The sequence below is a fragment of the Strix aluco genome, chromosome 5 (genome assembly GCF_031877795.1).
Source record: "Strix aluco isolate bStrAlu1 chromosome 5, bStrAlu1.hap1, whole genome shotgun sequence".
Lineage (NCBI taxonomy): Eukaryota > Metazoa > Chordata > Aves > Strigiformes > Strigidae > Strix > Strix aluco.
In genome coordinates, this window is record NC_133935.1 from 4,087,511 (window position 1) to 4,100,809 (window position 13,299).

General features: G+C 45.5%; 1 protein-coding gene and 2 long non-coding RNA genes across 6 annotated transcripts in view; 2 read left to right on the top strand and 1 right to left on the bottom strand.

Annotated features, from left to right (window-relative positions):
• DUSP16 (dual specificity phosphatase 16) overlaps positions 1 to 4,849 on the bottom strand; it is a 64,827-nt gene extending 59,978 nt beyond the window's left edge. For 2 of the 4 annotated variants that reach the window (XM_074825661.1, XM_074825658.1), the window contains exon 1: positions 4,727 to 4,849. The gene's annotated coding sequence lies outside the window, so the exon portion shown is untranslated. The other 2 variants (XM_074825662.1, XM_074825659.1) reach the window with 1 other exon arrangement.
• Positions 3,661 to 7,241, top strand: LOC141923937 (uncharacterized). Its single transcript, XR_012623434.1, has 2 exons — positions 3,661 to 4,374; positions 6,270 to 7,241. It is a non-coding gene; the product is annotated as an uncharacterized LOC141923937 (long non-coding RNA).
• On the top strand, positions 4,400 to 4,923 carry LOC141923938 (uncharacterized). Its single transcript, XR_012623435.1, has 2 exons — positions 4,400 to 4,529; positions 4,766 to 4,923. It is a non-coding gene; the product is annotated as an uncharacterized LOC141923938 (long non-coding RNA).
• Positions 7,242 to 13,299: the final 6,058 nt, after the last annotated feature.

Here is a 13,299-nt window from a genome sequence, read left to right on the forward strand (position 1 = left end):
CGGAGTAAAAAAAATTATATTCTCATCAATGCCTCTGCATACCTCCACTTGTGTATCTTTATTTGTTAAACAACTGACAGAAGTTTTTAAACTTGAAACCAAAGGAGAGCACAAATTTACCTGAGGAGGTCTGTGCAAGGGACTGATCCTAGTTTCTGAGAAACAGGATGAAAACTTGTACTACACAGGGCAAAATTAGTTCCAAGAACACATTAAAGAGAAGCTGTATAAGTTACTGGCGATGTATGGCTCATATTGTGACCGAGAAAGAGCAGAGATAACTAACTTCCTCTCAAAGAAGGACCTTGTTTGAGCAGTTCCTTTCACATATTCACGCAGCACAAATGTTACAGCTTCGGACAGTGCAAGCGCAGAGAAGCGGCAGCACAGAGCTCGGGAAGGTCCGCGGCAGAAGACATCATTCAGCATCCCCACAGCCCCACAGGAAACCTCCTGTCACTGAGGCAATACTCTTTCCCCTCTTTCCTAGCCTGTCCAATTATTAATTTGGTTTTTTTTTTTTTTTTTTCAGCTGCCGGAGCATTTCGTAGGGACACAACATGGAAAGCTGCCAGGCTTCCCAAAGCCAACTCCGAGTAGGTCAGTCTTGGCTCAGCAGCAGACCACATAGCACAGCAAAAGGAAACACGAGGCCTTGAACTCACGCCCATCTTCCCTCTCGTCCTCCATACACACACTCTAGATGCAGATTCTCCTTGATCACTGAGGAATAGTAATTCACTGGTGGCCAACATCATCTCCACTGGAGACCATGATAGCTGCCAACAGGCCCTATCCATAAGCAAACAGAGAGCTGCTCAGATTAAAACTATGCAAACCCAGAAGTTAAGATGCCAAACTTTACCATTAGTGTGTATTTCTGGCTTCCTTCAGACGTTATGGGAAGTTACACAGTAACTATAATGGAGATTTCTTATTTGCAGCTGCCAAGCTAATGCCAGTCTAAAGATCAGGTCCGGCGAAGGAGAGAAGTTGGCAATAGGAACTTCCCTGTTCCCACAGCCGTCTTCAGACGGCAGCAACACTGCAGTAGCACGGGGCATCTCAGCCTCCAGCCCCGCTCCAGAGCCAGTTTCATCTCAATTCACTCAGTGTCAGGGTGGTGATACCACTATACAGGTGATAAAGACAACCCTGAGGACAGGGTCCCCCAGGTAACAACTAGGAAGAAGTCTGAAGTTACAGTGTTTGCTTCACCTTCACGCAAATGAATCATAGAATCTTTTAGGTTGGAAAAGACCTTTAAGATCATCGAGTCCAACCAAATGACTCCTGGTCTTCAGTTAATCGCTGGCTTTAGTCCAGGCTGACATCCTGGCCACCCATCACCTACGACTTTTGATTCATGTAGAAAGTAGAGGCCACCTATGCAATCGACAGCCCTAAAGAATGATGCATTACCCTTTGCTTATGAAGGGGGACACCAAATAAATCAGAGACATATTACTGGATATGTAGTTACTGATATTTAAAATATTCTACAGAAACCCTCCACATCACTACACTAAATCTGGAAGCAATCCGTGAGGAATTGTAGGGAAAGTGAACGTATGAGGGACACAGCTACTTCCCTGTTACCCAGAAAAACAGCTTCCTGATAATTCTTCTTAAATAATCATTACACAACCATGCACAAAATACTACAGGATTGCAAGAAACATTTAGTCATTTGATCAGCATAACAACAAGTCTGTGGAGACAGATTCAGAGGCCAAACCCACGTTTCTTCCTAAGGGTGAAACAAAAGCAAAAAAGGATGTGCCAATCCTTCCACACCTCATCCTTTGACAGTAACTACTCTACGCCATCTGGCTATTAAGGATTGTCAGCACTTGAGGAATATCCATGATGCTTTCCTGACTGCTCTTACAGGAAAGGAAAAAAAAAAAAAAAAAGTCCTAGAAAATTCAACAGACATACTATGAAGTGAAAGCTATCACCCTGCCTCCGTTTTCTTGAGGGAAAAATGCTTCAGCTGTGCTTAATGTGTTTCTTAGAAAATCTGTATTTTGAAAACAGTGAAAATTCCTGAATAGGTCTGGGGATTAAGGTGTTGAACTTTGAAAAGACAGGTGACTGAGCAAGGCCCTCACCCTGCACACAGCTCTTACTGCACAACACGCTGGAGCAGAGCTCACTTGAAGACCGGTACAAGTAACAGAAATCAACAGCTGATTTGCCTATTCGGCATTTCTTACGGAGGGCTAGAAGAGAGCCTGAATTTGTCCTCTGAGGGCTTCTTAAGGCCTAGATGAATCACTTATCTTAAAGGCAGAAGAGCGGCTGACCCGTCCCACCATCCAGCTCCTCTTGTGGGACTCCACTCCCCCATCTCCAGCTGCTGGCTGTGAACACAGAGGCACAGGGCTCCCAGGGCAGAGTCATTTTGCCAAGGAAGGTGCACAGGCACACGGCAGATACAACCACAACTCCTCCCACGGGCTGAGGGCTGGCGCGGACCCCAGAGGAGTGGGGGCTGGCTTGGGAGACAGAGCTCCTAGCGAAATCCATTTAACACATTCCTGCGCAGCTTCTGCTGATACCGTTCCTATGGACAGTTGAAGCTATTCTAGCTAAAAACAAACATCCTTGCCAGGCTAGGTGCCTTTGCTGAAAGAAGAGCACGCATTTTACAGAAACAAAGATAAACTGAGCTTACTCTCTCTACAGAAGTTTTTCTGGTGTGATTTTGTTCCATTATATCTGCTTAGGTAGTTAACAAAACCAGAGCTACTGGAGCAGGAATGTATTTACATGTCTTTATACAACATGTTGCATTTTTAAATGCTTGGTTGGGCTTATTAAACCATACCGCTACCACCTCTAATTAGCACAGGAACTGGCACCTTCTCTGCTGCTTTTACTTATTTGTTCATTTAAAAAGAGGCTTTGAAATTGTGTATTAAGATACACTGAAGCATTATTGTATGAAACAAGCGTAATGATGACAATTTATTACACCTCAGACATTTTTTATAGATTCCTTCCTAAAAATATTAATAAGCATACTCAGTAAAGGCAGAATTTACTTTTGAATATCACTATTCTTTGTATCTTTTATCATTAAAAATTAAAGCTAAAAATACGTGTACACCCCCCCCTGTTGCATACTCGCTCCACATTCAAATAGAAACCCCCAGACAACCAACATAAACAACTGTGATGAATGCTTCAATCTCCAATGGGCAGTGGGATGAACACCATAAAAAGAAATTAAGACTTACTATTTTTCCACCTCCCCTCAAAACTCAAGAGTCTAAACCAGCTCCTGTTTGGTCAGTTGTGACTTTGTAAACTCTGTATCTCCCAAACCACATGCTGCCAGGAATAGCATAAATCTCAAAAGCAAGGATTACAAAATCATTTTGGGGTTTTGGTTGGTTTTTCTCTTTTTTTTCTTTTGAGAACCCCAACATACATCCTTACAAGGAGAAACAGTTCAATCTGCTTTCAGCTTTCAAAACTAGCACAGATCTATTTATTCTGCTGGGTATACACCGAATGTTTGAACAAAAAAAAGTTAGTCATAGGTCACACAATACAGCTCGCTATGACTACACCCTTTGCTTGAAGGAAAACCAAAAGATCAATTTTCTATTTCAACCAGCTGAAACGACAATAAAGGAAAGTAAATTCTCCTGGCTTTTCTTTTCTAAAAAAACAGCTTCCCATCTGACATCTAACCAAATATTTTCTGGCTGCTGAAAAATCCTACCATTGGTCAGGCTCTGCAACAGGCACATCCCATACACCTGGTTCGGGAGGCACTGATGCGCGCTCAACTCCTCATCCCCGCCACTTCTACGGGGGAAAAAAAAATATAAATTCAGGGGAGAGCATCTGTCAGGCCGCATCCTGGGGCCAGCCACGGAGTTACGGGTTTACGGGAGCGCAACACCAGGTTAACAGTTTGCAATTTGCTTCGCTCCTGGACTCCACAGCAGCCCTCCATTTTGTCAACTGCCTCAATTTAAACCTTTTCCAAGTTGAAGGTAGAACTTCCAACACTTCTTCCGGAGCCCTCCGGGGCTTTAAAGCATCCTCAACCATTTTAAGCAGTGGGAAGCCTGTTCGGAGCCAGCACTGTACTAAGTTTAGAAAGGCAGGCGCGCACGCCGAAGCTGATCAGCAGCCGCCCCAAACATCCCCTGCAGACGGTTTTGGGGTGCGCTGAAGGAGTCAGCGCTCTCTTGCTCATCCCTTCCAGCGGCGAGCTGCCCCCCTGCCCCGCACAAAAGGCGCCCGGCTTTCTCCCCCCTCTCCCCTGCCTTTACGAGGAGAGGCAGGTGGCTATCGGGAGGTGAGAAAGGACGAGGAGGAGGAGGAAACGGCAGGAGCCTCCGCGAGCAGCAGGTTGGGGGAGCGCGGGTCGGGGCGGCCCGTCGGTGTCGGTACCGGTACCGTACCCCCCCCCCCCCTTCCCCCCGTTCCTTACCACCTGCGGAGGCGGCCGGAGCCTGCCCGGGCTGAGGCAGCGACCTGTCGGCTGCGGGCTCTCTCCTCCGGAGGTGAGGGGGCGGCGGGGAAGGGCATGCGGGAGGGAGGGCTCCCGCCGCCCGCCTCTCCCTCACCTCCCTCCTCCTCCTCCTCCTCCTCCCCGCCCAGCCCTGCCCGGCCCCGCCGCGGCCCCCCCCGCGCCCCTCCCGGCCTGCCTTCCACGGGGCAGCCGCGGGTGAGGGGTCCCTGCGCTCTTCCCGGCACTTACTGTTTCACCCCCCGTCTGTCTGTCTGTCTGTCCCCTCAGCAGGGATAAAAGTTGTCGCCACCGGCCTCGCCGCTGCCGCCTGAAACAACTTTGTCTCCTTCCAGCCGCTGGGAAAGCTCCTCTTTTTCCTTCTTCTTCAATTAAAAAAAACAAAACAAAACAACAGCAATTTAAAAAAAAAAAAGAGAACAGAAAAACTATATTAGGCTCTTTTTTTTTTTTTCAAGAGGGGGAAGCGTGAAGGTGGGAGGGGAGAGGAGAAGAAAATGGAAACATTTGGAGCTTTTTTTTTTCCTCTCTCCTTCCCCCCCCCCCCCCAAGATGGCTTGAGAAAATTAAAAGGGGACAGTGATAGGGGAGAGAGGGGGAACACTGAAAAGCTCGGGAGGGGGGAGAAAGTTATGAGGTTTGGGGTTGGTTTTTTTTTTCGTGGTTTTTTTTTTTTTTAAAGCCTTCGGTTCCCAGATCCAAACGATTACAAACAAACGGGCCGAGCAGGCAGGCACAAGGAGGGGAGCGAGCGAGAGAAAAAGAGTTTTGCTGGTCAGTAAACTTCAAGCTGCTGGGATGAGGTCATTGGTGTAAAAATAAAGCGATGGCGTCATTTGAAACCAATCCCAGTGAATGAACTCAGCCGGGGGGTGAAGGTGGGGGAGAAGGAGAAAAGAGGAGGAGCGGGGAGAGAGGATCCCCGCGGGGAGATGGAGGCGGCCGCCGCCGCGCAGCCCGGGTGGCGGAGAACGGGGAGGGGGGGGGGTGTCTCACGCCGTCCCATGCTGTCACCGGGTGGGGGGGACACGCGTCCGCTGCCCCCGACCTCCCGCCGCAGCCGCCGGGCCGGCCCCTGGGAGGAGCCGGGGCCGTGGAACGATTCAACCGAGCCGCCGCCGCGGCCCTTCCCCGCCCTTCGCCCGGCCCGGGGTGGGAGGGAGGGGGGAGGCTCCGCCCGCCATGGCCCTCGCCTCCCCCCTCCCCTCCCCACAGCGGCCTCAGCGTCCCCCTCCAGCCCCGGCGTCCCCCTCCGTCCCCACACCCAGCCCCGAGGCGGGCCCGTCGCCCTGGGCCTTGCCGGGCATGTGGTGCCGCACGACGCCATGGCGAGGCCTGTCCCTCAGCGGCCTCCCCTCACCGCTCCCGCCGCCGAGGCCAGTCGTGCTCCGAGCCACCAGCTAAAGGGCCTTCGGTGGCTCCGTACGAACTGCTCTGGTCTTTTGATGAAATAACGCTGTGCGGTGCGATGCAGAACCGTTAAAGCGTTAAGGCGTCAAACCCTCCTGTGGTAGTGTTGATGTGGGCAGAGCGCCCTGTCGGCTACATGAGGGCCTTACCCTTTAAATAACATGGTTCAATAAAAAAGACCTTAAAAATCTAAAACCAGCGACTTGAGGAAAGTTGAGTCTAACAGAAATACAATTATTTTTGTCTAACGTGTCTGTTCTGACTAGTACCAATGTACTAGGTGCATTCTTCAGCTGTCTTAAGGGTCCTGTCTGTCTTACACATCCCATTCTGTGTACATCAGAATATTCTCTTTCTCCCTCAGAGCCATCATCGCTAAAGGAGCCTGCCGGCACCACTGGATGTGCAGGACCTCTTACACGAAAGAATTCAAACTCTAGTCATTCACCTCTGCCGGCTTTTGAATCCCCGTGCCACAAACCCGTGGAAGACAGCACGAGAAAGAGCACATGCGTCCTTACACTTTTGGTGGCTGTCTCTTCAAACCAAGTGCCTTGGGAAAGGCCCACGGTGAAACGGTTTGTGTGGTTGGTGTTTCAGGAAGCAGGCAACTCCGAACGGTGGTGGGCTCTGTCCTGGCAAAACTGACCGAGAAGCACCTTGATGAGGGGTCTGGTGTTAAGGAGTTGCGAGCTGTCTCTCATGAGGAAGCCTTGTTGGCACTCATTAACTGAACAGTCACGTCCTCTGCAAGGGAGTGCAGAGCGTGCGGGGGAGAGAGAAGTCCTAAGAGAAGTCCAGTCTCCATAAGGCAGTGACAAAAGAAAGATCAAAAGCAGTGAAGAAATTGTGGTAAAGCAATTAACATCGGTACGTTCACTGTTTCGCATGTCTTGTTGTAGCTAAAGAGCAGTTTTGTCTTTTTGTCTCAATTATCCAGTGGCCCTGAAGATACCTTTTGCAAACCCCCAAAGTATTGAAAGTCTGCACAGTTAACTGCCGGTTAACGGAGCTAGAACTGACCCATTTCAACGAAGGGGATCAGAGAGCGTGCCAGAGAAACTCGAGGTGACAGCCAGTGCCCCAGCTTATTCAGACCAGAGAAGTGCAGGAACAAATAGTTCCAGCACGGTTATCCTCACAAAGAGAAGTGGGGAGCAGCAGAGAGGGGTGCGTGGTGAGGAGGAAAGACATGTCAATTCTCTCTTCCCTTTTGTTGTCTCAACTCAGTACCACCTTATGTAACTGTTCTTTTTTTTTTTTTTTTTTTTAATTGGGAGACTGAAAAAGTTTCCTTACTGTAAAACTGTAAGATTAAAAAGTACTTGTGATCTTTTCGGAATGTTGTTATTTTTAGCTGAAAATAAGGATATATACAGAAAACTCTAGGACAGCAAGTTAAGCTTTTTCAATATAGAGTCAGGATATTTCTTTTTCCCAATGTAATAAAAGGTGCAACTAAGCCACAGCGATACCACAGTTAACTCCTGCAGGTGGAAATTATTACTCAGAATAGTGTTTTATTTTCAGCTGAGCTTGAGCTGAGAGACTGATCTGGGAGAGCACTGCAGGGTGAAACCGTACAAGTTTGCTGCTAACCTGAAGACACAAAGGGAAGGAGCCTGGAGGACTCAGACACGGCAGCATCTGACCTTGCTTCACTGAGATTAGCGGCCGCGTCCTTTACCTCCTGTTCACAACAGGCAAAGCGTGCGCGTGTGGGCAGCTGACATGCCCCAGCTGGCAGGTGGTCACTCGTGAAGGAGCAGTAACTCGTTTGCGTGTCAGAGTCTAACTCCAGTTTAACTTTTTTTTTTTTTTTTCCTTGAAAGCCTTTAGTTCCTCCCTACCCCTTGCACAGCAGGCTCCTGGAAATGATCTGAAGGGCAAGCTCAAAGGGAGAGCCAGGCCTTGGTCTGGTAAACACCTGAACCATCCGGGAGAGGGACTGCCTGGCTTTGCTGGTGTCCCTGGCTGCTCACCTTCCCTCCCCAGGTTTTCAAAGGTCCATCAATTCTGTGAAATGTATTTTCCTATGTACCTGGCAACGGATTTTTTTTTGGTCTCACTGCCCCTTTTCGGGAAACCAGTACTGAAAGAGTTAATGTTTGTGTCCCTTTCTTGTGCCTCTTTCTCAAGCTCATGAGGTAAGAAGACCTGAAGTGTCTATATGGGGTAAAACAAGGGCAAAAGGACATTATGGTGGCTATCCAGCAGGCTGTGCAACAGCCCTCAAACTTTGACACTCCCCCATGTCCTACCAGCTCACGTCCTGCTCCTGGCAGGAGCGGCTGAGTGTCACCCCTCACTGCCCCTATTGCTGGGGGGCCGGGTGAGGGGAATAGGTGGGTACGTCCAAGAGCTGGAGGTTACGCACCTTGTTTACAAAGGTTTCTCTTTATTGATTCGTAAAAGCGAGCGTAGCTTTTTGTTCCTTTTCCAGCTAATGGATTTTGTGGCACTTCACTTGGTTAATCAGTTAGCAGTGATTAAACAGGGGAGAGATGAATGACAGCCTGAGTAACGTCATCATGTTTTCTGTGCAGGGGGAAGGAGTGGTTTGCCAGAGGAACCTCTTGCGAAATAAGTGAGAATTGAACTTCAAGCACAGAATTTGCCATGCTTTAAAATCCCCTTGTGGGTTCTCACTTCCTCCATGGGCTGAAGAGGGGTTGTTGAACAGGTTACAGTTCCCAGACAGCTCCCGGTCACCGCAGTCACAGCTCCCTTCTGCCAAAGGTTACCACCTCTCCTACCTACCTGCAAGCTGCGCACACAACCCCTCCCAAACTTTTTTCAGCCCAAGTCAATCAGAGTAACTTAAGCAGTTTAAATAGTAGATGTCAGCAAACTGGTTTGTTTTGGCTGAAATGGATTAGGGGAAACCCAAGTCAGCAGATGGGAAGTGAGGTGATGACCTTTTCACGGACAGTTTCAGGGGCAGTGGGTAGTTTGGCCTAATCTGCTTTCAGAGCAGACTGCTGTACCAGACATAACTGCTACCGACAGCTCTTCAGGGTATTTAAAAATAGAAGGGTTGCTGAGATACCCACATTGAAACATTCATAACGTTTTTAGATACTACTAGCTTTGTTGGCATAGAGAGCAGGGCACGGCAGTCGGAGCAGCACAGCTTTGTGGGAGAGCAGCAATAGGAATATGAGGATTTGGAAACTGGTTGGAATAGAAGATGTAGAACTGAGGGCGGGGAAAGAGCAAAAGAGAGAGAAAAGTTCGCAGATGGAGATCAGTGGGAGACCACAGAGGTCAGTCTGGAGAGGAGGAGTTTGAGTAGTGTGAGAAATGCAGGCATCAGAGATGTAGGGTGCAGAGTAGCAATGCTGAGAGGAAAACAGTGAGTTGGGAATAACTAGTATCTCCCCAATCTTCCCTTCCATGTGTGTATTAGAGAGCTCGGGAAGCTCTGCCCCTCTAGAAAATGCTTAAATGAGAATAGCCTCACTAGTCAGTCACTGCAGGTAGTTTTCACACCTCTACTTCCCTGTAGCTTCTCCAGGACTGCCAGATTCTTGGCATGTCAAACAAGCTGGGGTTAGTCTGCACGTGGAGAGGTCTAGGTTCAATGCAGATATGTGGTTTTGAGCTGGGAGGAATGTAAGGCAAGATGGAACAATATTCTTGTTCTCTGTAGGACAACGGTGGATGATTTGGAGCAGTGGAAGAGAAAGGGAGAATTACAGGAACAGGAGCAGCAGAAAGTACAGAGAAAAAGGAGGGAGAGCATCAGCTGTCTGCTTCCCTGTATCTCCTTACTTCATAAATCCTATATCCATTACTCTAGGAATTTACATGATCCCTATCTCTATAGTTTCTGAGTACCCTGTATTTTTATAAGTCTTTTGTGGGACGGAGGAGTATCACGATACCATGCTTTATGGATATAAGAATGAGTTACTGAGATAAAGTAATTCACTCAAGGTAGCATAGCAAGCTGGTTGCAGATCAGAGAACTGAACCAAGTTCTCCTAAATTCCAAATTTAACCCATAACTTATCCTTCTCCCTCTCCTCTCTTCTATCTTTCAAAAGAAATAGGATCGTTTTTTACTTATCTGAGCGGGCACATTTAGTAAAATTAAGAACTTGCGCAAAAGTTTGTTGGCTTAGTTTGCAATTAGAGACAGACAGACAGACACACACAAAGGCTATATATAGGTTGAATAGTAAACAACAAAAGGCAATGAAAACAGACAAAGAAAGAAGTAGTAATTTCTGGTTCTGTAGATGGGCTTTATAAAGCTTAGGGGGTTTTGGTCAATCCTAATCATTTTAAGCAGAAAAAAAGGCAGCTATTTTGATGGTTAAGGCACTTCTGTATGAAACAGCAAGATTAAGTTTTGAGAAGGCATTTGAAATTGGAGATCATAATAAATATTATTTACAGAAACGGAGCATAATAACATGTTGTCATCAGGAAACAGAATAATGAAATACTGTTCTCAAGAAACAGCAAGTTCAGACAAATCTACAGCAACTGAGAAACTTAACTACTAAACTATTTCTCACTTTTCCGTATATCTAAAGAGAAAATATTTAAATAACAACATCAAAAAAAGGTGATACATTAAAAAACAAAATGACAAACACATTCCAGAAATTAAGATAATTGTCACAATAAACACCCCCCTCGCCTGCTTTCTTTTAGCTCTTACTCACTGCTAGCCACTTGTCTGCAGGCTGGTGTACTTGTATTGAAATCAGCTTGTAATGGGCTGTAAGCACAGATGGTGTAAATCATCATTGCTCAACTAACACTTAAGTTGCTATGCCAATTTATACTAGCTGGAGAGTAGCTTTGTATGTACATGTTTGTGGCCAATGATGAATCAGAACTAAAATGTATTTGTGTTTATTATGAGGGCAACATAAAATGTATGAGGTCTTTGACTATTCATATCCTTGTTTTTAACTACTTGAATACTTTAAATGATGTGAGAGTAAAGTAATTACCAACCTTAAATACATTTTAGATTTTTTTTTTTCTGATAATGAAATGTTTTCTTAAGAGTACCAAGGATACGATGAAAAATAACAGCATCCATAAAATGCTTTAAAGCTGTGATACGGGAAATGTAATCTGGGTCAATATAACCCATTAAGTGCAAAGTTACGACATATTTAGCATGCTCAAGTAAGCTCACAATCACAAAATTCCTTTAAAAGTCTGAATGTAGAAAGTGAATTAATAACCTGTGGTATTAAAGATCGATTTATTTTTATGTATATTTATTTATTTTAAAATATTTTCAAGACATACACAGAAGGGAAAATTTTCTGACAGTTTTAGAGTCTTCACCATTTCTCCTAATCCATGTTGTTGTTTCTGCCTACCTTTAATAGCTCTGGACAGCTACAGATATCCCAAGTCTTGTGGATTTGATAGGTTGCTGTTTATTTTATTTCTATTTCTAAGGTGCGATTTGGGTGTTGCAGTAATATGCAAGTGAAACTATGTTGTTATTCAAACGGATTGTGAAAGAGATGGATTACTCTTCCTTGGAATCATTAAAATGTAATTAATAGATAAGAAGAGCCTCCTATCAAAAGGAAAAGAGAGACAAACCCATAATGGAAGTGAAAAAACCTTGAGTTCTAAAAGGGAAAAGAAAATCAATGTAATTACTATTTGTTGCTGCTGTGGGGAAGAAGGACATGAGCACCACAATGACCTGCATTTATAAGCTCTCATTCATATAAACCTTTAAGTGAATAACACCCAGAACATCAATATTTTGGCCTCACAGTAAAAAAATTCATAGGAAAAAAAAAAAAAAAGACTGTTAATTCTGAAGAGTGTCTTGTTTTCTTGAATGCACTGGTGAGAAAATTGTCAGTCTGGTACTAGCTCAATTGTCAACAACAGACAGCAGAGTTTGTCGAGAAGGACAGGTGAAAATATCTGGTTACAAGTAAAAGAAGCATGTGAAAATTTCAGAGCGTGTTTTTTGGGTTTTTTTCCTAGGATGCAAGGTTAGAATATGCCTATTTTAGTAGCAATCTGAGTTCAAAACTCTAAGGTGGAGGTGAGGTGAAGGACTGCTTGTTTATTTTTATATCACCTTCTTGACTACCCTTCCGATGCTCAGGAACAAGCTGGCTTCTGTGTATTAGGTATGGGTACAACTCTTTCAGCTCTATGGTGGGTTTGAAAATCTTGCAAGAACACTCATGCTTCAGAGCAGTTTGCCACTTGTTCTTGTAGCTAGTGGAAGTATTAACATATTAAAAATAATTAAAAGCCTGGTTTATGTTCAGCCTGCAAAAAGGAGGGGAGAAAATCAGTGAGGGTAAAGCACAGGGCTGCAAATCCAACGTTTTATTTTCTGTGTGAAGGTCTGCGTTGGACTTCTCATGACTTAATTGAAGCTGCACTTACTTACCTCAGATATATATTTGGCTTGTTGACTGGTCATTAAAGAATTGTTTCAAGCCACTGGTCAAATGATGATGAGTTCCAGATAAACTTGTGCTGAAGAATGTGCATCTTCATGACCATTTGAAATCTAAATGGGATATTATGAAATCAAATGGGGCAGAAGGTTTTTTAAGAAGGGGAATTTTAAGTAGAGGACATGACTTTCCAAGACATTATTTCTTGGCAACTGTGTAAGCTCGGAAGAACTTCCTAGACAGGAACATATGAGGACAGATTCTTTTGTGAGCCAGTCAATGGAGACATTTATGGGAAAATGGTAGATGCAATTTGAGTTCCAGAATGCAAAAGGAAAAAGAAGTCCCTGTTTGAAGAGCCTATCTAATTACTAAGTTGCAGAAATTGTATGTTTATTCATCTGTTATTTTGTACTAGGACTTACAATTAAATGATGTCAGCTACAGTTTAAGAAAAATGGTTATTATAACCGATGATTCATTTAAAGTACCTTCTTACCATATAGTGCCAGCAGGAGATCAGGATGGAGTTGCACAAACGCTGTAAGCTGGACGTCACTGAGACAAGAGTTTGGTCCCCTGTTTGGTTTGTGAATGAACAAAGGCTTGAACCACTGCAGAGAAAACGGCAACATGGGAACAAGGATGCACAGCCATCGGTAGGGAAAGAGTGAACCAGCACGTGTCAGCGGCAGTCCCCGCTCACAGGGGCGTACGGAGCTTGAGAAGACGCAGGCAGATGGCTTGGTTGAGCCCATCTAACAGGTCACCGATGCCAAAAGGAGATGCTGTAGCTCACAGTTTCCTACCCTCTGCTTCTAACTGTGAGCTTCTGACACTTTCCTTGCTGTGGCTCTGGCATTGTTATAATGCAACATGAGTCGATTCAGCTTGCTAATCCAGCAGAAGTAGAGTGAGTTACTCTTTTGGACAGTCATTAGGCTGACATTTGCTGTCCGACCGTAGTAGAAAAGAGCTCTTTAC